This window comes from Dama dama, chromosome 23 (genome assembly GCF_033118175.1).
Source record: "Dama dama isolate Ldn47 chromosome 23, ASM3311817v1, whole genome shotgun sequence".
Classification (NCBI taxonomy): Eukaryota; Metazoa; Chordata; class Mammalia; order Artiodactyla; family Cervidae; genus Dama; species Dama dama.
In genome coordinates, this window is record NC_083703.1 from 63,558,271 (window position 1) to 63,585,947 (window position 27,677).

General features: G+C 43.4%; 1 protein-coding gene across 5 annotated transcripts in view; it reads left to right on the plus strand.

The window, feature by feature from the left end:
- RALY (RALY heterogeneous nuclear ribonucleoprotein) overlaps nt 1–27,677 on the plus strand; it is an 81,605-nt gene that overhangs the window by 5,188 nt on the left and 48,740 nt on the right. The window contains exon 1 of one of the 5 annotated variants that reach the window (XM_061127096.1): nt 2,376–2,407. The exons of 3 other annotated variants lie outside the window; for them this stretch is intronic. The gene's annotated coding sequence lies outside the window, so the exon portion shown is untranslated. Of the gene's footprint in view, nt 1–2,375; nt 2,408–21,690; nt 21,715–27,677 lie in introns of those variants that run through there. One more of the 5 variants, XM_061127094.1, reaches the window with a different exon arrangement.

A 27,677-nucleotide genomic window follows, 5' to 3' on the forward strand; every position in this document is an offset into this window, starting at 1 on the left:
GTACATTGAGAGTCTAGTCGTGGGCCTGAGGATGTTTGGTCTAGTCCTTGGCTACTCATTCAGTGCATGGGATTGGCCAAGCCCCTTTCCTTATTGCTTCATAAAATAGTCAGAGGGCTGAAGGGTGAGGCCTGGTGACAAAAAGGATTTGACGTTCTTCTAGTGGGGAGTTAACTATTGAATAACCTGAAGACAGGCATCTGCTCAAGTATTGTTAGTTATTTCTTCTGTTTCTGCAGCCCTTCCATTTCCTCAGTCTTTCTGTCACTTCATAATGGCCTCCATGTGAATAAATGTGCTGTGCCTCTTAGGAGGAGGGGAGGAAGGATTGGATATATTATCTCAAGGTTCTAGTCTGCATCTCAAAGAAGCCATGCAGACTGTGCTGTCTCCTGCTCTCTATGTTGGGGTAGGGGTCTGGAGTTTGTGGTTGAATATTCAGATTTTCTTAGGCTCAGACACATGTATTTGGAGTTTTCCACTGATTAAAGTGCAAATCTGAGTATCCTCCCACCATGCCCAGTGCTGTTCCACTGGGGGAGCAGGGATAGCATTCAGTGGGCTTTTGATACTTGCCAAACTCATGTTAATTCTAATTACCTAATACTCCCTTGATCTCAGTCTTCCTGTCTGTAAAACACTAGGGTTGGACTGGATAATATTGGGTCATACTTTTACCTCTCAACAGTCTGAATGTCTGGTTTTATGGGAGTTCAGTTCAGTCACTCAGTCGTGTCCGACTCTTTGCGACCCCATGAACTGCAGCACGCCAGGCTTCCCTGTCCATCACCAACACCTGGAGTCTACCTAAACCCATGTCCATTGTGTCGGTGATGCCATCCAACCATCTCATCCTCTGTCGTCCCCTTCTCCTCCTGCCCTCAATCTTTCCCAGCATCAGGGTCTTTTCAAATGAGTCAGCTCTTTGCATCAGGTGGCCAAAGTATTGGAGTTTCAGCTTCAACATGTGGGTTGAGAATTTATCTCTGAAAGGAGGACAGGCTTTGTGAGAGTATTGAGAGTATCTCACAGGGTTAAATTCTGGGTTCATAGATACCTTTCAGTATATAAACAGATGGGTATTGCTTTTTAGAGTGGACAAATTGCTGAAAAATTGCTTGTGAGATGAATTTACCAAATTATCTACTGAGTTCCACTGTAAACTTAGAGCTTTTGTTCCATGGGGCAAACTTGGATCCCACGACTAAAAAGTTATATTCAAAAATGTAGCAAGCTGTTTAAAATCATAGAATAAAAGGAAAATTGAAAAAAACACTGTAAGATTCCCAAACACCACTAGGACTGGAAAAACACTGGACCAGAAATTTGCATTTCCTTAGAGCTTTGGCTTTATGAGATAACGTCTGCTGAGGTTACCTGGCCCTTAAAATGCCATCTGTAGAGACTGAATAGTTCTGTTTATTTGTCAAGGTAAAAATCATTGCTTTATTCCAAGTAAGTAGTCTCATTTAGAAGGTCAGATTTAGTGTTGTTGGCCAGGTTTTCGTTCTAGAGGCATTTAGCTGATATTTAGCTATCTGCTGTTTGTTTTATGAAGGATTTCACTAAGCCTAGTTAAAGGTAGTGTTTGCCTGGTGTCTGTTGATCTGTTTGTCTGGTTTTCCTTTGTAATTCTTCATGCTAGTGAAAGCAAATGCAGTAGTAGATTGAAAAGAATCGTGTCCATAACTCATTATTTCTCTAGGTCTGGGTTTCCTTTCTGGAAGGTATGATCATGCTGCACTGAGAAATCAGCTGTTCTCTGCTTACACAGACCATGTTAAAAGGTCTTTGAGACTTTGTTCTTCCAAATAGCAGTAAGCTGGCACTGAGAAACAATGCTCTCAATATAATAATGATGCGCCTGAATCAGTTGAACACAAGAATAACTTTTCTTCATATCTTAAAGACTCATCCTAAATTGATTTTCACACCAATTAAAATTAACTTTACTAAAATTAGGGTCTTGGGTAGAGTTACCATGATAAGTAGGTTAAGTACCTAGCTGCTGTAGCAGGGTTATGTCAGCTGCTTTCCATCCCGAAGTCCAACTATTTGTTCCAGGAATTTGGAGTACCAACTATGAGTTCTCCCTATGGAGAACATACAAACCAAACAAGACATGATTGCTGCCTTCAAATTACATTCAGATAAATACAACAGGTCCTAGCTTATACTTACCTCTACTGCCTTGGCCTGGATATTTTGGTTGAGGGTTCAAACTGAAAATAGCAGCATTGGTGGGTGTAGCATTAGGCCATGAGGCCTATTTGAATATCTCACTTTCAGTGTTTCAATTTGTTTTTGACCTCCCCTCCCTCTTTTCCTTTCTTCTGCTTGTTATCTAGATTTTCTCCTCTGTTGCCGAGGTGTCTGTCAGCCAGTGTGTAAAGTCAAGAACCTTAGGGTAAGAGGCAACGTTGTCCTTCAGGCTTGGGGGTGCAGACATCTGCTTAGTGCTTGCCCTATTCTTCTCACATCAGTTCTTTGACTGATTTCCAGAGTTGATGATGTCTAGCTGCTTATTTAAGGATGAAGAAAATTAAGTTTCAGATTTAATTATTTTAAGTTTTATATGCAGTCTTAAAATAAGATAGCTCTCTGTTTTGCTTGCAAGTAGAATTGAGGTGTGGTTTCTGGCATTAGTTGTTTTTTGTTTTGATTTTGGCTGTGTCGTGCAGCTTGTGGGATCTTAGTTCCCTAACCAGGTATTGAACCCAGGCCTTCAGCAGTGACAGTGTGGAGTCCTCACCACCGGACTGTCAGGGAATTCCCATTTGATCGATGTTTGACTTGTTAATTATGACTACTCTGTGGTTTTTGAAACCCATTGCTACTGCCTCTGCCAGCCTTCTTTGAACACTTAGCAGCATGGAGCCCTAAGAAATGGAGGAGACGTTGAGCTTACCCTGTCTTGAAGGGCTCTTCCTTGTCCCTTCCCTCAAAAAAGAAATGTTATTTGGGATGCCGTGTTTTGTTCACGATTTCTTCCAACAATTTAGCTTTGTCCGTGAGGTCTGGAGGAAGAGGAAATATGCCTGTGTTCAGTCTCATAGTTTGGGGACAGTATTGAAATCAATCGGTCAAACTGTATGGAGCTCGCTGAGTGCCTCCCTTGGTGCTGTGAGGGATGTAAATGTGTAAAACAGTCTCTTGTCTTCAGGGAACCTGTGGTCTCTGGGGAGATAAGGTAATCATGAAGTTGTAGCTGATAAGACAGTTTGGTTTAGAAGACTAAGATCTTTTGTTTCCTGGAACTAATTTGGTCAGAAAAACTGGAAAAAGTCATTTTCTCCTGTGTGAAACTTCGTTTTCTCATCTATTATTGTTCAGTCGCTAAGTCATGTCCGGCTTTTTGACCCCATAGACTGTTTCATGCCAGGCTTCCCTGTCCTTCACTATCTCCTGGAGTTTGCTCAAACTCATGTCCACTGAGTCAGTGATGCCATCTAGCCATCTCATTCTCTGTTGCCCCTTCTCTTCCTGCCCTCAGTCTTTCCCAGTATCAAGGTCTTTTCCAGTGAGTCAGCTCTTTGCATCAGGTGGCTAAAGTATTCAGTTGATGAATATTTAGTGTTCATTTCTTTTAGGATTAACTGCTTTGATCTCCTTGCTGTCCCAGGGACTCCCAAGAGTCTTTTCTAGCACCGCAATTCAGAAGCATCTATAAAATAGGGTTAATAATCTATATCTTGCTTTCCTCACAATGTATTGTGAGGAGCAGGTTAGATGTTACTAAAAGTACATTATAAAACCAGATGATACAGTTAACACATGAAGAATCCAAGTTGTTTGTCAGAGGAAATAGGTAAATAGCAGAGTTTGCTATAGAAGAGATCTCTTTGGGCTGGAGTGACCAGGAAGAGTGGTCTGGATCAGCCTTGGGTTAGGAGAAAGAATGCTGGAAGCATTTTAGACAGAGGCAGTGATGGAGCAAAGGTCTGTGGGCAGAACTGTCAAGGGACAACAGTGAGTGGTCTCCAACCACATAACTCAAGTCCATAGGGTTCAGCTTTAGCGGTTATTGACAAACAGTTTTCAGAGGCATATCAGATCACACTCATCAGTTGTGCATGAGAGAATTCCTGTTGCTCCATGTCCTTGTCAACACTTAGCATTATCTGTCTTTTTCATTTTTTGTTATTCTGTTTGGTGTGTAGTTACACAAGAGAGTTGTAAGAAACACGGTATAAACTCTTTAACAGTACCATAAAGGGGTAAAGTGATAGGGAAGTTCAGAGGAGGGAGGGATTGTTCTGCCTAGGGAACATTTTTGGAGAAGCGAGCATTTACACTGGGCCTTGTAGGATAAAGATAGTGACCATGTATTGTCCAGGACCATCTTAATTTCTAATATTCCTTCTGGTTGTGCTTATAATATGAAATACCAGTGCTTCTGTGTTTGGGCCAAATCTCCCAGATTACCCAGAAGCAGCACCCAGATACCTTTTCTCATGCAGTGCTTCTCTTCTCTTCCCCTTTGTTTCTAGAAAGTATGGTCACAGGTGATTTAGGCTTTGGACATAGAGAGAGGACACTGTGTGCAGTGGGAGCAACTTGAGCAGAAACTTGAGATGTGTGACTACTGATAGATCAAGTGGCATCCATATTCCTGCTTTTGATCAGAGTGGGGAGGACATGTCCCATAACTGGAGTGCGTGATACCGTCACTTAGTCTCCTAGAGCAGGTGGAAAAGGTGATAATATTCCTAAGCCAATTTGTATTTAAATTGATAGAAGGATTAGAATGAGCTCTTTGTCTATAATTTTATCATTTCAAGAAAGCAATCCAGCAAACAATCGTACTTGAAGTATGTTGAAAGAGAGTTTGTCTTCTCTTAAAATGGAGGGGGGTAGGAAGGAGAGTGTGAAGACCTAAAGAGCTTAGTCTCAGCACTCATCTATTGTATATTTGCTCAGGGAAAAATTACCATTTCTTTGTCAGCTCTTATCCTGCCTGGTGCACCCTATTTGGGTGTTTATTTTTTATAGTTTTATCAAATCACTTTGAAAGCTGCTGTGAACATTGATCACGTCTTAGAGCCTTTCTTCTTTGTTCTGTCAGCAAATATTAGGAAATGTACCATAAATTACCTGGTTTTGGGAAACAAGGTGGCTTGCCTGCTTCCAAAGAAGCATGTTAAATATTAGTCAGCTCCTGATCCTGTATTAGGTCCTCGGGTATTTGTCAGGAGACACCAGGGATGTTAGAGTTGCCAGTGGGTCATTGACCTGGTCTTTCAAGGAGACGTGTCAAATACTTGATTAAAAATCTTGCCTGGGTTCTAGACCTAACGGCCGTTTATATTAACAACAGCTGCCATGATTTGGGTGCCCATTGTATTGAGACACTGTATTAGTTCCTTGTGTTCATACTAATAGAGCTGATACTTACTAAAGGTTACTATGTGCTGGGCCATTTGTGTGTGTGTAACCTAGATAATATAAATTTATATATAGTCTTAGAGAATTCACATATATAAGATATTTACATATAAGATTTTTGTATATTGTATATAAATTTTAGATATGTCTAAATATAAAAAATCATTCTTATCTCAACCCTAGAAGTAGGTGCTATTGTTCCTCATCATATAGGTAAGAAACTGAGACACCAGTAGGTTAAGAAATAAGCCCACAGCCACAGTGCTACTAAATGGAGTTGCCAGGATTTAAACCTAAGCAAATCTTTATTTTTAATATTGAAAATTTCAAACATATGCAAAGTAGACAGAGTAGGTTAATGAAGCATGTTGTACCCATCATTCAGCTTTGGGAGTTATTTATTCATGGTCAGTATTATTTCATTTATGCCTTTATCTACTTTTCCTTATCCTGTGCTTTGAAATTTAGCTATGATCATATTTTGTCCTTAAGTATTTCACAATGTATTCCTTTTTAAGAATTTTTTGAACTTTTTTTTATTGTGGTAAAAAATATATACAATATAAAAGTTACCACTTTAGCCATACAGTGCAGTGACGTTCTGTATGTTCATATCATTGTGCAGCCATCACCACTCCAGATACTATAAGTTCACTTTCCCCCCTTTATTATTATTTTTTTGACATTTCATTTATATATTTTTGGCTGTGCTGGTGTTTGTTATTGCGCAGGCTTTTCTCTAGTTGCAAAGAGTGGGGGCTACTTTCCAGTTGCAGCACACAGGCTTCTCATTGTGGTGGCTTCTCTTGTTGCAGGACTCTAGGGCACAGGCTCAATAGTTGTGATGCATGGACTTGGTTGCCCTGCAGCATGTGGGATCTTCCTCCAATCAGGGATCAAACTCACATCTCCCGCATTGGCAGGTGTATTCTCTACCACTGAGCCACCTGGAAAACCCTCCCCCCTTTATTTGTTGAAGGAGCTGGATTGTTTTTCCTGTAGAAATTTTGCTCATTGCATTATCTGTGGTGTGTTTAATATATCTCTATCCTCTGTATTTCCTGTAAATTTGTGGTTGTATCTAGAGGGCAATATCTCTTAGAATCCCCATAGCAGCTCTACAAAAATAGACTGAGAAAGGTTGGGTAATTGGCCCAAGGCCTTACAGCAACCTTGGATTTGAACAGACCATCTTGTTTTCACAACCTCCGCTCTTTTCTTTCACCGTTCACCCATTCTGTGTCCTTGAGCAAATCATTTTCAGGTCTTTGAGCCTTAGTTTCTTTTTGTGCACTGAGGGCCCTTACAGGAGTAGCTTTCTATGTTCCTATGACCATTTTAGTGCCCGCCATTTGACGGCATGATACTGGATGCTGTGAGTGATATTCATATGAATAACCTTGTTTTCAAGGAGCACATAGTCAGCCAGGAACTGAGCACCATAACCTGTTTCAGACATAGAGCCAGTTTTGGCCATTGTGGGGCTATAGGATCATTAATTCCCCCCTTAGGATTCCTAATTGGGGGAGAAGGCAATGGCACCCACTCCAGTACTCTTGCCTGGAAAATCCCATGGACCAAGGAGCCTTGTGGGCTGCAGTCCACGGGGTTGCTAAGAGTCAGACACAACTGAGCGACTTCACTTTCACTTTTCACTTTCATGCATTGGAGAAGGAAATGGCAACCCACTCCAGTGTTCTTGCCTGGAGAATCCCAGGGACAGGGGAGCCTGGTGGGCTGCCGTCTATGGGGTCGCATAGAGTCGGACACGACTGAAGCGACATAGCAGCAGCAGCAGGATTCCTAATTAACCTCCCTGCATCCTGTCTTGCCCTCTTCTAAGCCACGTTTGTCTTTGCTGCCAGGTGCTTTTTCCTAAAAACCATTTTTGTTGTGTTCTCCTGCTCATAAATCCAGCTTGAGGGATCTGATAAATAAGAAACAAAGTTTTTCTAGCAATAAACCTTCCCTCCTTGGATTGAGTTACTATTTCAAGGGCAGTTAGTCTTTTTTCTTTTCTGTTTGGCAAAGGTGTTATTACTTTTATGGAAATAGAATCTGGAGATGATAGAATAATGATGGAGTGAAGCTTGGGGAATGCCGTCTTGATTCAGAGGAGAGCATACATTTAGCATTGTACTGTTTACTTCCAAGGACACCTGACTGTAATGGGGCAATAGTGCTGTTTTGCAAAGAAAAGGAAATTTTAGTTGTGGAGTCCAGAGAGACGAGTCTTAAAGGTATCCTCTTGAGATACTTTGATCTCATTGCTAAACTTTTATCTCGTTGGCTAACCACGCTTTTAAATGAATGTCTTATATAGGAGTGAAGTCAAGCAGAGCAGTGTTTTGGGTCTGTAGTAATTCTGGTGGCAGACGGGAACAGGAGTCCAGGTTGATGTACAGCTAGCATAGGTAGTAAATTTCAGATTTCAGGAGAAGTATAGTTTAGGACATTTGTATCACTGAAGTGCCTTGAATATAGCAGTTACCCAGGCAGATTTGGCCTTGGAGTACGCAGGGCAAGGGCTAATAGAGTTCTGCCAAGAGAACACACTGGTCACAGCAAACACCCTCTTCCAACAACACAAGGGAAGACTGTACACATGGACATCACCAGATGGTCAATACCGAAATCAGATTGATTATATTCTTTGCAGCCTGAGATGGAGAAGTTCTATATAGTCAGCAAAAACAAGACTGGGAGCTGACTGTGGCACAGACCATGAACTACTAATTGCCAAATTCAGACTTAAATTGAATGAAAGTAGGGAAAACCACTAGACCATTCAGGTATGACCTAAATTAAATCCCTTACGATTATACAGTGGAGTGACAAATTCCAGGGATTAGATCTGATAGAGTGCCTGAAGAACTATGGGCGGAGGTTCTTTACCTTGTAAAGAAGGCAGGGATCAAGACCATCCCCAAGGAAAATAAATGCAAAAAGGCAAAATGGTTGTCTGAGGAGGCCTTACAAATAGCCGTGATTAGAAGAGACGTGAAAGGCAAAGGAGAAAAGGAAAGATATACTTATTTGAATGCAGAGTTCCAAAGAATAGCAAGGAGAGATAAGAAAGCCTTCCTCGGTGATCAGTGCAAAGAAATAGAGGAAAAAAATAGAATGGGAAAGTCTAGAGATCTCTTCAAGAAAATTGGAGATACCAAGAGAACATTTCATGCAAAGATGGGCACAGTAAAGGACAGAAATGGTATGGACCTAACAGAAGCAGAAGATATTAAGAAGAGGTGGCAAGAATACACAGAAGAACTATACAAAAAAGATCTTCCCCACTCAGATAATCATGATGGTGTGATCACCAACCTAAAGCCAGACATCCTGGAATGCGAAATCAAGTGGGCTTTAGGAAGCATCATTATGAACAAAGCTAGTGGAGGTGATAGAATTCCAGTTGAGCTGTTTCAAATCCAAAAAGATGATGCTGTGAAAGTGCGTCACTCAGTATACCAGGAACTTTGGAAAACTCAGCAGTGGCCACAGGATTGGAAAAGGTCAGTTTTCATTCCAATCCCAAAGACAGTGGCAAAGAATCCTCAGACTGCTGCACAGTTGCACTCATCTCACACGCTAGTAAAGTGATGCTCAAAGTTCTCCAAGCAGGCTTCAACAGTACATGAACCGTGAACTTCCAGATGTTCAAGCTGGATTTAGAAAAGGCAGAGGAACCAGAAGTCAAATTGCCAACACCTGCTGGATCATTGAAAAAGCAAGAGAGTTCCAGAAAAAACATCTATTTCTGCTTTATTGACTATGCCAAAGCCTTTGACTGTGTGGATCACCACAAACTGTGGAAAATTCTTCAAGAGATGGGAATCCCAGACCACCTGACCTGCCTCTTGAGAAATCTGTATACAGGTCAGGGAGCAACAGTTAGGACTGGACATGGAACAACAGACTGGTTCCAAATAGGGAAAGGAGTATGTCAAGGCTGTATATTGTCACCCTGTTTATTTAACTTATATGCAGAGTACATCATGAGAAATGCTGGGATGGAGGAAGCACAAGCTGGAATCAAGATTTCCAGGAGAAATACCAATAACCTCAGATATATAGATGACACCACCCTTATGGCAGAAAGCAAAGAAGAGCTAAAGAGCTTCTTGATGAAAGTGAAAGAGGAGAGTGAAAAAGTTGGCTTAAAACTCAACATTCAGAAAAACTAAGATCATGACATCTGGTCCCATCATTTCATGGCAAATAGATGGGGAAACATTGTAAATAGCATCAGACTTTATTTTTGGGGGGGCTCCAAAATCACTGCAGATGGTGACTGCAGCTGTGAAATGAAAAGACGCTTGCTCCTTGGAAGGAAAGTTATGACCAACCTAGACAGCATATTAAAAAGCAGAGACATTACTTTGTCAACAAAGGTCTGTCTAGGCAAGGCTATGGTTTTTATGGTCATGTATAGATGTGAGAGTTGGACTATAAAGAAAATTGAGTGCCAAAGAATTGATGCTTTTGAATTGTGGTGTTGAAGACTACTCTCGAGAGTCCCTTGGACTGCAGGGAGATCCAACCAGTCAATCCTAAAGGAAATCAGTCCTGAATATATTGGAAGGACCGAAGTTGAAGCTGAAGCTGCAATACTTTGGCCACCTGATGTGAAGAACCGACTCATTTGAAAATACCCTGATGCTGAGAAAGATTGAGGGCAGGAGGAGAAGGGGACAATAGAGGATGAGATGGTTGAATGGCATCATTGACTCAGTGGACATGAGTTTGAGTAAACTCTGGCAGTTGACAGTGGACGGGGAGGCCCGGTGTGCTGCAGTCTATGGGGTTGCAGAAGAGTCGGACACGACTGAGCAACTGAACTGAACTGAACTGAATATATTTTTTAAAGTCTTTAAAGAAAATACTTTGACAGTAGAGCAAGCCAGAGGAGTGTTAGTTGCTCAGTCATGTTCAACTCTTTGGGACCCCGTGGACTGTAGCCTGCCCGGCTCCTCTGTCCATGGAATTCTCCAGGCAAGAATACTTGGAGGGGGTAGCCATTCCTTCTCCAGGGGATCTTTGCAACCCAGGGATTGATCTCTGGTCTCCTGCATTGCAAGCGGATTCTTTACTGTCTGAGCCACCAGGGAAGCCCAAGCCAGAGGAGAAGGCTCTGAAGTCGTGAATTGTAAACTCAGGATCCAAGTGATCTAGGACCCTGGATAGCGCCTTGGAAAAACAGAGGACTCCTAAGTCCTTTCTGTTCTAGATCTTTTCAGAGGATCTTACTTTTGGATCAGAGTTTGCAGACTGGCAGCATCTTAGATTGTGTCTAGCCTGTAGTATATTTACTTTGAGTTGGAACCCAGCCTGGGGGTATTAGGGCTTTCAGTGGAGATACTGTGTATGAGGCCAGAGGCCCTGGCATGTGACTGGTTTCTCCTGAAGAGGGAGTAGGACTTTGGAGGAAGGGGCTGGACCCAGATGCTGACCATGAGCTTTTTCCTGTTCTCAGGAGTGGTAAGAGGCCCTCAGCTATTCTACAAGGCTCCACTCCCTGAGCTTCCACCAGGGGCTCCTTGTATCATAATTGGTTGCATACCATTTTGGCAGAATGCTTGAGTTTACAGAATCGTGTTCTTCATTTCTCCCTCCCTCATTCCACATTCTGCTCCTTATTGGCTGACTCTCTTAGGTAGAGAATATTTATTCTCAAGTTTGTCAGAGCCCATACCATTTCCTGTTGTTTCTTTGCTATCCAAGCCCAGTGCCAGTTGCCATATATCACCAGGCTAGCACTTTTTTCTTTGAAACACTTGGTCAGCTGTACTTATTTTTGCTACCTGCTTGGTCCCTCTGGGCCAACTCAGCACTGGATGAAAGTGAAGTTGCTCAGTCTTGTCTGACTCTTTGCGACTCCATGGACTGCAGCCTCCCAGGCTCCTCCGTCCATGGGATTTTCCAGGCAAGAGTACTGGAGTGGGTTGCCATTTCCTTTTTTGGAGGAACTTCACCCAGTTACAGTCTTGGTCCATGGGACTAGGTGGATTATCTTCATTTTGCCAGTAACTTTTGATCCCCCTGATGCCTAGGAGGTCTGTCTCCTGGGTTCTCTTAGGATTTCACAAGGATGGCGAACTAATCAAGGCTCAGTGAACCTTGTCCTTGTAATATTGGCTTTTTTTTTTTTTTGCATCTAACAACTCCAAGCTGAGATGAAATTTGCTGTCTCATGGAAGAAACCACAACATCTAAATACAAAGCAATGCTGTTTCACTTATGAGGTAGTTCCTGGTCTCCACCTCCCTGCCCCCGCAGCCGCTAGCTTCAGTGAGAGCAGCTCCTATGTGTTGAAAGCAGGTGACTTTCTGAGTAAGTGACTGTTCTTGCTGCCTGTTCCCTTTGGTTTCTTGTAATTACTATAACATCATCATCCAGTATGTGGAGCACTATGGTAATTTCCATGACAACTGATCATGATTTCCCAGATAAAGGGAGGAAGCTAGTAAGTGTTAGGAATTTGAAAAGGGTATTGGGCTAAGTTTTTATGATACTAGTAGAATTTGGAGCTGGAAAGAACTTTGAGCAGCAACTGCCTAATTAAATCTTCCCCATTTATAGACAAGGAAACAGGTCTAGAGAAGTTAACTCGCCTTAAGGGGTCCCTTGGTTGTGGAATATACTTGAGATCCTCAGCGTGCCTCTTTCTTCGTGCCTCCTGTTCTATATGGCTGCACCATGAGCTCCACGAAGGGAGGATCCACACCTATCTTTATAGTTAATGTTTTTCCAGTACTTATCACAGGACCTAAGTACTTTTTAAGTGAATGGATGTACTGTGTTGGAGTTTTCAGACTGGGATGCATGAAATCACAGGATAAGTTTCAGTACGCTCAAATATTTTTTTGTAGTTGGGTTAGTTTAAATGTTATTACTTGTAGTTTACAAGTTTATGCTTATGTTGTCATGTTATGAAATGGATGATTGTTGTTGTTCAGTCACTAAATAGTGCCCAACACTTTTGCAACCCCGTGGACTGTAGTCAGCCAGGCTCCTCTGTTTGTGGGATTTCCAGGCAAGAATACTGGAGTGGGTTGCCATTTCCTTCACCAGGGGATCTTCCTGATCCAGGGATTGAACCCATGTCTCCTGCATTGGCAAGTGGATTCTTTACCACTGAGCCACCAGGTAAGCCCTAAATGGATGGTAAGTTAGCATAAATTTTTTAGATTAAGTGAAAAGGCATTAAATAAATTACAGGGTTATAATAGGCCCTTTGACCTTCACCATGGAGGGTCTAGTGTTGCTAGATCTTTGGTATTTTTAAGAGAAGCTAGAAATCTAATTAGAAAAAAAAGAGATCTGATTTTAAGTGTTGGCAGTTAACTGTGGTTTTTTGTTTTGTTTTTTTAACTTAACACAGCTCTCTGCTAGGATCCTAAGCAGCAAGGCCCCTGCTTCAAACTGCAGACCTTTGTTTGGTGCTTCCTGCCTCATGCTCTGAGGGCATGGGCTTGGGGTTTCTGGCATACTTTGGGATCGCTGGTAGAGCTGGGTGAACACCCCTTAGTGCAGTGCTGTCAAAAGCAAAGGAGGGGTTGAGGTGGCGGTTAGTAATATGCTCAGCCTCATCGTGGTGCGGAGGGTCTATTTCTGTCACTAGCATCATGTTGACCTTATTTTTTCTACCTGGAAAGATATAGAGGACAACTCAGCAACAAAGAGCCTCAGTGCCAAGATAGATCTGTGCCTTCGCTGCCCCTTCTTTTCCTCCTCTTTTTCTTCCCTTCCAGCTCTTTCCTCCTTGAGCCTTACCACCTCCTGCACACCCTACTACCTCCCTTCTGCACCCCTTTTCTTTTTCTCCCACTGTTGGCCCTTCTCCATGGGAAGTTCTTGTGATGCCACTGCAGTAGGCAGAGCCAGGGATTGGACTTGTTTTTTAGGAGTTTTGGGAGGACTTGCTCTAAAGTAGGGCAACTAAATAAGGGAGATTATATGTATTTAAAATATCCCCCTCTTCTCCACCTCCACTCCAGGTTGGAAAGGATTAAATTTCAACTATGGACTTGGCTACAAGGCTCATACAGTCTGGTGCCGCTTCACGCTGCCGCCTTCTGTCAGCAGCACAGTGTTTTGACACCCACTGTTTCCCTGTGCTCCTGTTCAGTAGAATGACTTTGTTTTGACTGTTCCCTCTGAGTGGAAACTCTTCAGCTCCTTGTCCTCTTTGCCTGACAAATTCCTACTCATTTTTTCATACCAGTTCAAATGCTACCTCCTCAGTGAAGCTTTCCCTGGTCACTCCATAAGCAGAGTTAATTTTGATCTTTTCTGTACTTTGCTTGTACTTCCATAGTTGTCCTTTGGTGCTGTGTCACCCCTGAATCTGCTCTCATTCATGAAATTGAGACCTTGTGGGCCAAGGGACAGTGTGCTGTTTATTTCTGTTTCCTTTGTTTCTCTGAAGCAGGCCTGGCACAGATAGTACTTGCAGAATGAATGACAGAAATATGCTTGCACAGATTCCTGTGGTATAAGTTTGAACATTAAATGCTATAGGTGCAATATGACAAAGTGCTCTGGCAGTTTATGGGAGTTCTTGAGAGAGAACTTCTGAGAGAAATCTTAGAAGCTGGTAGCACTTGACTGTTGAAGATTTAGAAGATCAGTTGGCAAGGATGGTGGGAAGAACATTCCAGATGGAGGAAATGGTTAGAGGAAAAGCAATGAAGAAGGAAGTGTAGAAGTCAGGCCCTACCTACTGATTTACCCATGCCCAAAATTCCAGGCTAGCCTAAAAAGGAAACTCTCTTCTCCTGTCCTCTTCTACCTTTTTTTTCTTTCTATTCTCCTTTCCTTCCCTTCTCCCTCTCTCGAGGTGCCCTTGTCTTTTATTTTTGGTTTCTTGTCAGTCCTTTCCCTTTCATCTTCCCAATTGTCCAGTCTTTTGATTTTTCAACTCTTTACCTTTTTCTACCTACTTTCTTCTTTCTTGCCCTCTTCCCCAGGCAACCCAGGAAATCCAGGCCTTTGGGTTGAGACCTGAATCAACTACACAATGTTTAACTCCAAATAACACCTCCTCTTGTGAAGCTGAGAAGTAATCATGGCATAATTGCGTCTCATCTGTCTCTTATGTTTTATTGGCATTGATTTTTTTTTTTTAACCTCCCACGATGCTGGGGGTGGTTATCATTTTATTTTTTTTAGTAGTTGTCAAAATGTCAGTTTTAATGAGGATTTCTGCAGACAGGCCTGCCCTTAAGTGGAATGAGCCTTCAGGCAAAGCTCGGGCTAGATGAGTCAGAAATGCTCATGGATCTGTTTTTTCATGCATACAGGTGTCTGGGTCACACACACACACACACACACTCCCTTCTATCCCTATAGGTTTATGTGCTTTGCAACACATAAACACACAATTGAGTTACAAAGGTGCACATATTTCTTCTCTTCTGTACATATCCATACTTACCTTCCCTTATACCTTGAGGTCATCTTACTTCCTCCTCCTGCCTTGTACCCACACACTTGTCCTCCCATACCCTTGTCCCACTGTTTTCTACCTAGATACCCAGAATTGTGTGTGCCGTGCAAGTATCTGTAAACCTGTCTTACAGACACCACTCTGCCCTCTCCCTTATGATCCACACAAATACTCCCCTGCGTACAGACACTGACATCTGCCCATGCCCCAGTGCTACACGCTCAATACCACACCATTTCTCACTATTCCTTAAATCTCCCTCAGTAACTATTTCTAATTTTCATAAGAGACATGTTAATTTCAGGCTAGTTTTGGAAGGAAATGTCTTTGTTGACAGCCACGCTAGCAGACCATTAGGAAGTAAGAACCATTTATGACAGATGCTTTGACTAAGGCCTCTAGAGTAACTGTTACTATGGCAGGTGGGGGAGGGCTGGATCAAACAATAGTGGATCGCTTCTGAATGATACTGTTATGTGCCAAGGTGTATTTCAGTCTAGATCCAAACTGGATCCTGTGATATCAGGGTTCACTTCTATTGGAAGGTGATTATATACTGGCAGAAGAGCCAGAGCCACTGTAGATGTTCCAAATCAGACTTTCTAGGGTGGGGCTGGGAGAGCTGTATTTTTAACAAGTCCCCAGAGTCGTCCTGTTGTGCAGCCAGGCTGGGAAACACTGATAGAGAGGAAGAACTGGAAGTATGAAGATCTGCATTACCTTTCTGTACCACCTTGGACAAGTTATCTTTTCTGGACATTTGCCTTCTCAACTGTAATATAACAAAGCTCATGCTCATAGAGGATCTTTTCAGCTGTAAAATTTCCTGCTGGTTTATGATAAGTTCAATCTGGGATACTTTTCTACCACAAAAGTGTCCATTCTCTGTCCACCCTGGGCAGGGTATTTTGGGCTTTGGCCAGAGGCCAGCAGAGGCAGCCTAGGTCCTGACCTTCTGTCAGAAGCTCTGACACAGCTCCTAATTAGAAGTGGATCGATATGGGCCTGCAGCCAGGCCTGCAGAGCCTGGAAGGAAGCTGGAGGAATGCTCCTAGCTGGGGAGAATCTGATTACTGTGAAATAGATCTGGTTATGCTTGTCGACACAAAGGTCCTGCTGGTGTAGCCCTTTTCCCTAGGGACCAGCAGGCAGGGCTGTCCTGAGCAAATGGGGAAATGGTTAATGTGTATCCCCCTTTGATATATTTTCCTCACCTTTATAAACTCATGTAATACAGTGCTAGGTACGTAATACAGGCCCCTTCCTCAGATGGAAAAATCATTTAGTGTTAATGTTGATAAAGCCTCTTTGTATGTTCATTTCCCCTAACAACTTACTGGGGTAGGTTGAAAAGGAAACTGGAGCTCAGAGAAGTGAAGTGACTTGGCTGCCCTGTGTCACATAGCATGTTCTCTGTTGTACTGCACTACAATATTTTTGAGCATCTATAACACTGATTCCAAGTTGATGGAGTTTTTTTCCTAAACCAAGCTGCTGGACTTTTTTTGTTTTTTTTTTTTAAAACCAGGGGTGTCCCTTACCCTTCTGTAGACTGAACTGGAGCTGAGACCTTCTCCCTGGAACCCTTCCATTGTTGTTGTTTAGTCACAAAGTTGTGTGCGACTCTTTCGCAGTGCCATGGACTGTAGCCTGCCAGGCCTCCTCTGTCCATGGGATATCCCAAGGAAGAATAGTGGAGTGGGAATCCTCCTGGGAATCTTCCGACCCAGGGATCAAACCCAAGTCTCCTCCTTGGCAGGTAGGTTCTTTACCACTGAGCCACCAGGGAAACCAGAACCCTTCAAACACTGGAGGAAATTCCTTAAAACCAGTGGTTGAGGAGGATAAGGGGAGATGCTCTGCTTGCTTTGGCTTTCTCATTGCCTTTCCAAGATCCCTAAGGAGTGAGTAGGCTCTAATGGGAGAGATCAATCATCATTTGGGATCAGTGGGAGGGCTGCGTCAGGCTTCTGTACTGGCCCTGTGCACAGAGGGAGAAGGGACTCAAGACCAGACATTCCTGTGCATAGAACCAGGGGCTTAGTGCTCAGCTGCTAATGTGCTCAGACCAAATTCCCCCAGGAGTTGGTCATCCAGTAAGTATTTGTTGAGTATCTTCTGTGTGTCAGGGCTTGTGCTAGTGCTCAGGATTCCTAGATCAAGACCCAGTCCCTGCCCTGAAAGACCTCACAGTCTAACATCAGAGTCAGAGAAACCACAGTATTCTTTGTGTGCCTTAATAGAGGCATATCCAAGGTACTCTGGAATCACAGAGGCATGAAGGTAGGTTATTTTCTGGAGGAGATAACTTTAATCTGGCTCTGAAGGAAGAGTAGGGGCACAAGGAGAACACTCCAGACCAGGGAACTAGCACAAAGGAAACCACAAAGATGAGTCCAGGAGCAGTTGATAAGGGTGGGGGGCGGGCATTAGAGTAGTGCTGAACATGTAACATAACCAGTCAGATTGACAGCTCTGCCCCTTGCTAGACTTAGGACTGTCATAGTAGCCACTCAGTGGTAGTAACACAGGAGCAGGTGGGGAGAAGACGGGTGGGTTTCTTAGCAGACGCTGACTAAAACAGTTTCTGAGAGGAAACTAGGGAAGAAAGCTGAAGAGCAGCAGCCTCTGCCCTCTGGGCCAAACCTGCAGAGATGCTGGGGGTTCTTGGCAATGGTTTGAAAGCTTGTCCACCCAGGCACAGGGCTTTACTTCTCTGATGCCAGAATCCTCTGCATGTCTGCCCCTCCTTCCTGTGTTCTTTTTAAAAAAGAAATTAATGGAATCTGTTCAGAATACCCCTGAAATGAAATTACATTTTTAACTCTAATTACCCTAATTAAAACTTGACAGCTGTAATCCTGGAATGGCAGATATGCTAAGTACCCCATGCCTGTGACAAGCTTACTTACCCAGATGGAATGTTCTGTTCTGGGCTTAGGAGAAAAATTCTTTTGTGTATTTGTTTTGTTTTTCCCTATCAGCCCTTAGTCTTTGACCTCACGGCTTCCTCAAGCTAGGATAGTCTCACTTGCAGGCTACAGGACCCCTGAATCTCCACAGTGGTCCCTTTGCATTCGGGGTGATGCTCCTGATGATTCTTACCGTATACCTTTGAGTTCTCGCTTCAGTTGCAGTTGGTCTGCATGCCCTGAGCCTGTCCCTGGGTGAAACCACTTGCCTGTGGGGACCTGCACTTGTTAGAAGGCTGTCTTCTGAACTAGGGCTACATCTGTGTCTGGGATCAGTTGATGGCTGGTATTAAGGTTACAGTTTGAGGTCAGGAACAAGGAGCTCTGAAAATAGGATTCCTCTTCTCTTCACATGTATCAGCATAGGCTAGAAGCAAGTTAGTGAAATGCCTGGTCTTGACCCATATCTTGACTAGTTACCTGGACAGACAAGGAACATATTGGGGAGGGAGGGAGACAGTCCTTGAATTAGCCTGAAGGCTCTGTTGATGCTGTGAATAATCTCACGGTTCTATTAGCACCAAAGATCCCCATATTCTAGTTACTGTCTCGTAGCCTGGAAGCCTATTCAGTCAGTGGACACTGGGTTTTAAGTACTGCAAAGGATAACAGAGTTGAGTAAGACACACTCTGTGCCCCCTAAGAATCTTAGAATTATGGGTGGAGTAGGGAGGCAGCAGTGGATGAGGGACAGCCATATAACAACTAGTTGCGTAAGACAGAACAATGAAAGATTTCCCACAGGTGTTAGCATTTGAACTTGCCCCAAATAGATAATATTGGCAGAGGAATGGAGAGGGGCATTGCAGCTTTTAGGAAATAGCGTGATGGAAGGTAGGAAGTTGCTAGGTGACAGTCTGCTGTAATTGGAATACAGTGAGCAGGGAAGGGTACGATAGAGGATGAGAATAGGGTTTAAACTATCCTGTAGGTAAAGGGAGTCTGTTGGGGCTGTAGGGTTGTGATAGGAGTTATGTGTGGTGGATTGAGAGAGACAGGGTGATTGGAGACAGTAGATTGGTTAGAACAGATGTCAAGTAAACTGTGGCCTGTGGGCTGAATCAGTCTGCTGCCTCTTTCCTTGAAGTTGTACTGGAACACAGCCACACTGATTTGTTCATCTATGACTGCTTTCATATTACCTTGGCAGAGTCAATTACTACAGAGACTGCTGGCCCTATACAGAAAGTTTGCTGATCTCTGAGTTAGAAAGTAATCATGAAACTTCTCTAAGAGTAGATAAATGTCAGGAGTAAGCCTGAAATGAATTGGGGGTGTCAGATCAGACTTTTCAGAAGCTGGGGCAGTATGATTTAACAGAGAACACCTGCCCTACCTACCTCTCACAACTTTGTAAGAGTCAAATTTTCTGAAAGTCACCATGTCACAAAGGACACAGGACATGGGTAAGTCCTATTTACCCTTATTAGCTGTGACCTTGGGCAAATCACCTAACTTTCCCAGAAGTTCAGGTGAATGTGTTGAATGAAACAAAGAAAAGAACCGATCAGGTTTTTCCTCATGACACAGAACTCTTATTCTGTTACTTATCTATGCTTCACCCCCAAGGTTATGTCTGGGAAAGACATAGATATCCATAGATATCCTAGAAAACTTGGAACATAGTTTATAGTTTGAGTTGTGAAGTTGGGGACAGGTGGGCAGAGGTTGTGGGAGAGGGGCTCATGATAGTTTGAGGACATGCTGTGCCCTTCCCCTTCCCTAACTGCTGGCACTTGTTCTGGCCAGATATTTCTACCCTTCAACTTCCAGAGCGTATTAGGTTCCTGCAAAACAAAAGGCTGAATTGATTTATTTCTTAAGTCACCTTTCAAAGCAGGAAACGACATAAGTACCACTTGGCATCTCTTATGTTCTTCCTGCCACTACCCTGAGCCCCCAGTGCCTCACTCCCTTTTTCCTAGGACTATGTGTCTACCCTGGAGGACAGGAAAAATCCCTAGATGAGAGACCACAGTGGTGGGTTCCAGACTCCTTTCTCCCTTCAGCTTTCTGTGTGACCTGAGCCAATTTGTTTCGGTCTCTGGCCCCTCAGATGACTTTAGCCACCTCTTGGGATCTGAACTTCTTTAAGACTCCACCTTAGAAACACAGCCTTTTCCCTTTTTTCCCTTTTATCCTGTGTACCCCTCTCCTTTCAATCTGGAGTATTTGTGTATGTACACACACCTCATTTGCTTCAGATTCACTGCCTTTGACTATGAGGAGAATAGTCATATCATTAGCTGTTTTTATTGGCAAGGTTTCAGGAACTGGCACTCAGTCTAATCACTGGAGTGGAACAGACGCTGGAGGTCAGGTCCAGCTGACCTTAGGGTTCAGCAAGGCATGGTGCCTCGAGGATGGGCCATCTAGTTCAGTACAGGCAAACATTTGGCCCTGACATCCTTGATAGAGTAGAGGGATAAGGGCCAGGCACTGATCCAGACAATTTACATTTTTTCTTGTTGTTCTTTCTCATAACTCTGAGATAGGTGATATATCACAGCATTTTACAGATGTGGGAACTGAGTTTTAGAGGATCATTCAGTAGACAGAGACTGACTCTTTGAGATACAGAGGAATACCTAAGTAGTCCCTCTCCCCAAGTAGGAGAGAACGGTGGGAAAAACAGACATCAAAGCTCAGGAAGGCAGTTAAATAATAATGCCTAAGGATACCCAGTTTAGGTGGCCAGATCCAGGGCGCAAACCCAGATCTGTATGCCTGCTATTTCCACTCTGCCATGCTGCCTTCCCTGCAGAAGGATGGGGAGAGTGGCAAACTCAAGTACAAGTCTAGGCTGGCTGGCAGTCTCTGAAGAATGGCTGATGGTAGGAAGGCCTAGCCTTGGATTCAGAGCTGGGCCTTAGTCCTAGGAGGGCCTTAGGTATTAGGCAGCTGACGTGAGGCAGGGGTTCTCACATGGTCCTGGGCCTATTTGTAGAATATGGTACGTGATTTTGTGTCCACTAGAAGGTGAAGTCTGGTGGTCAGCACTGGTAGTGTCCTGGCATACGACAAGGAGCCCCACAATCAACTCTGTGATACAGGAGAGCAGGGAAGAGGGTTGATGCCCAGGCCCTATGGGTAGGGGATGGGAATTAAATATTTCTTGCCAGGAGTCAGAATTGTTTGAGGGCTGAATTTGAGTTGCTGAATCCAACCTAAGGTGATAGAGCTAGAATAGAAGTGAGAGAGAAGGGAAGAAGTTTTAGAGGCTGAGAGGAGTTTGTGTTCAGGTTAAAAAAATTTTTTGTTAAGATTCTGCAGATTATTCCAGTTTAAAAACTTGAACCATTTTCTTCTCACCACAGCCTTTGCGCATACTGGCTCTTTTTCCCGGAGGCCCTGTCTTCCTTTTTTTCTGACCAGGCAGGCAGGTCATGGCTAGCTTTGAACCGTAGCATCTTTCAGTCTGCTGCTTCACCCTGGGTCTTTCCCTGTGATGCATCCAATAGTGCTAGATTTGATTTCTTCATCTGTCAAATACGAGGATTGGATTAGCTGGCTGAGGTCCTAGTGTTCTAAAGTGGTCCTTTATCCATCAGGCCTGAAATTTATTCTTAAAGTTAGTTCTAACCCCACCCTTGTTATCTACAGTCTTCATGTAACTACACTGAATCTCAGCTAAAATTCACAGATTGTGTTTTTGCCTGACCATCTATTTGTGGCTTAAAATTTGGGGTAAAATTGGCATTGTCTCTGAGGTCCTGGCCTTCCACCCCAGAGCCCCAGTTCTGGGACTGAATCCACTTATGCAGAGCATTGTCATTGCTTTTTAAATACCTATTTGAAAACTTATATGTGAACTTGAAATTTGCACTTCCAGGTTCCACATTGAGGACACCTTCAAAGTTATCTGTACTATAGGAAGTCTGAATGATGCGGGACGTGCTCTGGTTAGAAGTAAGGAGACTGATTGGGGCCCTGCCACTGCCTGCCTGCCTTCCACTTCGGACAGCTCTCTCCTCATTCTGGTTTCACACCCCTTCTATAGAATGGTGGTGCGTTTTCCAGCTCCGGTCTCATCAGGGACAGAAAGCCATCTTCTACACCGTTCATCTGCAGAGCACTCTCCCGCCCCAGCTTTGGTTTGTTGGTTACAGATTGTAAAGCCTTAGATTCTCGCTTCCAGCTCCAGAGGGGGAAGGGGAACCATCCAACTGTCTCATTAGCATGGAGAAAAGAAAACAGTAATTACTTGTGCCTCCCTTGATGATTCCTGCAGGGTTGGTTTTTCGGGGAAGGAAAAGGGGGGAACTGGAGACAGCTTCAGCTGAGGAGGGAGAAATGCTGTTAGCTGCCCAGAAAAGGCAGAGGCAAGAATGATTGTCTTGCATGTCTGTTATATTCTCTGGACATTCCTCCAGGCAGCCTAGAGACTGCCTGGATTGAGTTTCATCTATTTATGGCATGTATAGTGTTCTCATACATGGACATGAATTGGGCTCAAGAGCCCTAATGTCACCTGTCATTAAGAAAGCAGCTGCCCTCCCAGGCCTCTCTTTGTGATATGCTGTGCATCCTAACACCTGTCTTTACTGGGGAGTAGAAGAGGGTTTTACTGAGCCATTTTGTGACTTGGCTGCATTTTTATTATGTTGTGAGGTCATCTTTTTAACCCCCACAGTAACACAGCCAATTGGTTTTATTATGCCGGGGCATAGGCAACACACAATAGAGTCAGTCAGAGTCAAGGTCAGGTATTCTTGTCTTTGGAAGGAGTTTGGAACTGCAAGACCATGGGATTTGGTCCAGACTGGGAAGAGGTGACCTCACAAAGATTGAGGCAGTTAGGGTTTTGAGGCCAAGATGTTAGGGGGCAGGCTGAATAGAACTAAAATAGATTGGCAGATGTGGCTCCTGGGACAAAGACTGTTTGCTCTGTGGCCAGTCTTATACTCCCTGCTGTCTGGGCAGTTGTGCACCTTCACGTGCTGATGGTAGCAGAAATGGGTCTGAGACTACCTGCAGGAGAGCCCTGCCGGATTGAACCTGGAGCTGTTATGCTATGGTTAATGCCCTGTGAGTGCTCACTCGTGCCTTAGTTGTCACCCTGGAGGCCTAGAGAACTAGTTTTCGTTTTCTTTCCTCTCTCCCGAGGAAGATGTCACTTCAGAAACACCTTTTTCAGTCAGTCTTCCTGTAGTCCCTGGAGTTTGCTCTACTCTAAACATCAGGGATTCTGTAGGGATGTTGCTGTTCAGTCACTAAGTCGTGTCTGACTCTTTGCAACCCTGTGGACGGCAGCACGCCAGGCTCCTCTGTCCCCTGTCTCCCAGAGTTTGCTCAAATTCATGTCCATTGAGTCAATGATGCTATCTAAGCATCTCATTCTTTGCCCTCTCCTCCTGCCTTTAGTCTTTCCCAGTATCAGGGTCTTTTTCAATAAATCGGCTCTTTGCATCAGGTGGCTGATGCAAAAAAAAAGCTTCAGCTTTAGCATCAGTCCTTTCAATGAATATTCCGGGTTGATTTCCTTGATGACTGGTTTGATCTCCTTGCAGTCCAAGGAACTCTCAAGAGTCTTCCCCAGCACCACAGCTTGAAAGCATTAATTCTTTGGCATTCAGCCTTCTTTATGGCCCAACTCTCACACCTGTATAAGACTACTGGGCCTGGCATAAGTGACTCAATGATAGGTATTTTTTTCCCATCTAAGTACCACAAAAGATGAATCAAACAAAAAGACTAAGAGAAAGGAAAAATGGACTTTTGCTGTTACTTATTATGTATCATTGGGGCTTCCCTGGTGGCTCAGGTGGTAAAGAATCTGCTGGCAGTATAAGAGACCAGGGTTTGATCCCTGGATCTGGAAGATACCCTGGAGAAGGGAATGACTGCTCCCTTCAGTATTCTGGCCTGGAGAATTATACAGACAGAGGAGCCTGGTAGGCTACAGTCCATGGGGGTCACAAAGAGTCAAACATGACTGAATGACTAATGCTTTCATTTTTTTCATCATTAAGGCCCAAAGCCTTAGTTATTCTCATTGATTCCTAATAACCTTTTTTTTTTTTTGGTTGCTGTTGTTTATTTTTTAAAAAATAGACTTAAATAGTTGAACTGTTTCTTGACAATCTTGTTTGATCCATCAGACAATCCTGCAGGAAAGTAGATGCTATGATCCTTATTTCACAAATACAGAAAAAAGATCCAGAAAGGTGAAATGACATGGAAAGTCAGAACATGGAGCTTGAGATTTTGGTTAGACCTTCTAGATCTTAGAACAAAGGTCGATGGGGCAGGTGTTTTATTCAGTCACAGGTTCCCCAAGTACTTAGTGTCTTCGACTTGCCAGACTGTGTCAGATCCTTGAGCTGTTACAGTTAAGAAGACCCTAAACCTGCTGTAAGGTCACAGCAGCAGTAAACATTCTCTTCTCCCCTCCCCCTCAGTTCAGTTCAGTTGTTCAGTTGTGTCCGACTCTTTGTGACCCCATGGACCGTAGCACTCCAGGCCTTCCTGTCCATCACCAACTCCTGGAGTCTCCCCAAACTCATGGCTGTTTAGTTGGTAATCCCATCCAACCATCTCATCCTCTGTCGTCCCCTTTTGCTGCCCTCAGTCTTTCCCAGCATCAGGGTCTTTTCAAATGAGTCAGCTCTTTGCATCATGTGGCCAAAGTATTGGAGTTTCAGTTTCAACATCAGTCCTTTCAATGAACACTCTGGACTGATCTCCTTTAGGATGGACTGGTTGAATCTGCTTGCAGTCCAAGGGACTGCAGTCTTAAGAGTCTTCTCCAACACCACAGTCCAAAAGCATCAATTCTTTGGCGCTCAGCTTTCTTTATAGTCCAACTCTCACATCCATACATGACTACTGGAAAAACCATAGCCTTGACTAGATGGACCTTTGTTGGCAAAGTAATGTCTCTGCTTTTTAATATGCTGTCTAGATTGGTCATAACTTTTCTTCCAAGGAGTAAGCATCTTTTAATTTTGTGGCTGCAATCACCATCTGCAGTGATTCTGGGGCCCCCCAAAATAAAGTCAGCCATTGTTTCCGCTATTTCCTCATCTATTTGCCATGAAATGATGGGACCAGATGCCGTGATCTTAGTTTTCTGAATGTTGAGCTTTAAGCCAACTTTTTCACTCTCCTCTTTGACTTTCATCAAGAGGCTCTTTAGTTCTTTTTCACTTTCTGCCATAAGGGTGATGTCGTCTGCGTATCTGAGGTTATTGATATTTCTCCTGGAAATCTTGATTCCAGCTTGTGCTTCCTCCATCCCAGCATTTCTCATGATGTACTCTGCATATAAGTTAAATAAACAGGGTGACAATATCCAGCCTTGACATACTCCTTTTCCTATTTGGAACCAGTCTGTTGTTCCATGTCCAGTCCTAACTGTTGCTCCCTGACCTGTATACAGATTTCTCAAGAGGCAGGTCAGGTGGTCTGGTATTCCCATCTCTTGAAGAATTTTCCATACAGTCAAAGGCTTTGGCATAGTCAGTAAAGCAGAAATAGATGTTTTTCTGAAACTCTCTTGCTTTTTCGATGATCCAGTGGATGTTGGCAATTTGACTTCTGGTGCCTCTGCCTTTTCTAAATCCAGCTTGAACATCTGGAAGTTCACGGTTCACATATTGCTGAAGCCTGACTTGGAGAATATTGAGCATTAGTTTACTAGCGTATGAGATGAGTGCTGTTGTGCAGTAGTTTGAGCATCCTTTGGGATTGCCTTTCTTAGGGATTGGAATGAAAAGTGACCTTTTCCAATCCTGTGGCCACTGCTGAGTTTTCCAAATTTGCTGGCATATTGAGTGCAGCACTTTCAGAGCATCATCTTTTAGGATTTGAAATAGCTCAACTGGAATTCCATCACATCCACTAGCTTTGTTCATAATGATGCTTCCTAAGGCCCACTTGACTTCACATTACAGGATGTCTGACTCTAGGTGAGTGATCACACCATTGTGATTATCTGGGTTGTGAAGATTTTTTTGTATAGTTCTTCCCCTCCTCCTACCCCCATTCAAATCATTGGATTTTGAGGTAGAAAGAGTGCCAGTGTTTATATGGTCTTCCTTTCATGTTGCTACATGAGTAAGGCAGATCATGAAGCAAGCACATAGACTTTGGAGTAAAGTAAAGCAGACCTAGGTTCGAATCCTAGCTCTGCTGCTTACCAGCTATTTGATTTTGAATGATACACTTAGCCTCCTCACGCATCTTCAGTTTTAGTCACTAAGTCGTGTCCAGCTCTTTTGTGACCCCATGGCCTGTAGCCTGCCAGGCTCCTCTGTCCATGGGATTTCCCAGGCAAGAATACTGGAGTGGGTTGCCATTTCCTTCTCCAAGGGATCTTCCTAACCTAGGGGTTGAACCTGTGTCTCCTGCATTGGCAGGTGGATTCTTTACCACTGAGCCACCAGGGAAGACCCATATTCAGTTACCTTGGCTATAAAGTGGGCATTCCATCACTTGCTTCACCAAGTATTAGGATTAGGAGGGTTGCCAACATAACACCTAGCCAGCAGTAGCCCAGGTCTTTCTGTCACCCTCCATTAAGGCCTGGCCTAAGCCGTTGCTCAAATGAAGCTTCTGAGGCCACTTGTAGTCAGACTGATTTCCCCCCCCACCCCACCCTTTTACAATACATAGAGCTCTTGAAACTGTTAGGTTCTGCCATAATATTCTTTTTTTTTTTTTAAGTATATTTGATTTATAAGGTTGTGTTATTTTGTATTAGTTTCTGGTATACAACAAAGTGATTCAGTTATATGAATGTGTATTTTTCGTATTCTTTTCCGATATGATTTATTGTAGGATGTTGAATGTAGGTTCCTATGCTATACAATAGGACCTTGTTTATTTTATGTATAGTTTGTATCTGCTAATCCCAAATTCCTATTCTTCTCATATCCCCTCTTCCCCTTTGGTAACCATAAGTTTGTTTTCTGTGTCTGTGAATCTATTTCTATTTTGTAAATATTCATTTGCATCATATTTTAGATTCTACATGTAATGGTATCATACAGTATTTTTCTTTTTGGCTTATTTCACTTAGTATGATAATCTGTCAGTTCATCCATGTTGCTGCAGATGGCACTGTTTCATTCTTTTTATGGCTGAGTAATATTCCATTGTGGTTTTATTAATCATTGTAAAGATTCAGTGTTGTCTTGTGCTGACATAGCCATATTTTCAAGAGGTGACAGAACTCACACAGTGAAGACAGGTCTGGAATGAGTCCATAGTGGGATGAGATCCTTCCAGTTACCTGAGTACTGCTGTGCCAGGCTGTGTGTATATGGAGTCCTTCAGCGAAGGCCTTGCGAGGCAAGTCAGCTGTGCCGTGTTGGGAGGTAGGGCAGCAGAAGCTGAATCAGGGGAAAACTCAGCTAGCTATTTATGTTAAGTCCAGCTTTTAAAACACAAGTCTTCCAAACTTTCTGAAGAAGGCATACTTTCCTATCTACCCTTTGGCCTTATGTCTGGTACCTGTATTCTTGATGATTGTTCTATTTTTTTTTTTTATTTTAAAAAATTCTGATTGTGCTGTGTCTTCATTGCTGCATGTGGGCTCTCCAGCTGCGGCGCCCGGGCTCCTTACTGCGGTGGCCTGTCTTGCTGCGGCTCACGGCTCTAGAGCACGGACGCCGGCTTAGTGGCTCCGCGGCAGGCGGGTCTTCCTGGGCCAGGGATCTGACCTGTGTCCTCTGCATTTGCAGGTGGAGTCTTACCCACTATGTCACCGGGGGGGGGGGGGGGGGGGGGTTCATGATTGTTCTTTTTGACCTATTTTGGATTTTTAAAAAAATAGATAGGAAAAGCAAAAAATAAAAATTTCAGTGTGTGTGTACAAACCACATCTTTAATGTCTTGGCTGTTGTAAATAGTGCTTCTATGAACACTGG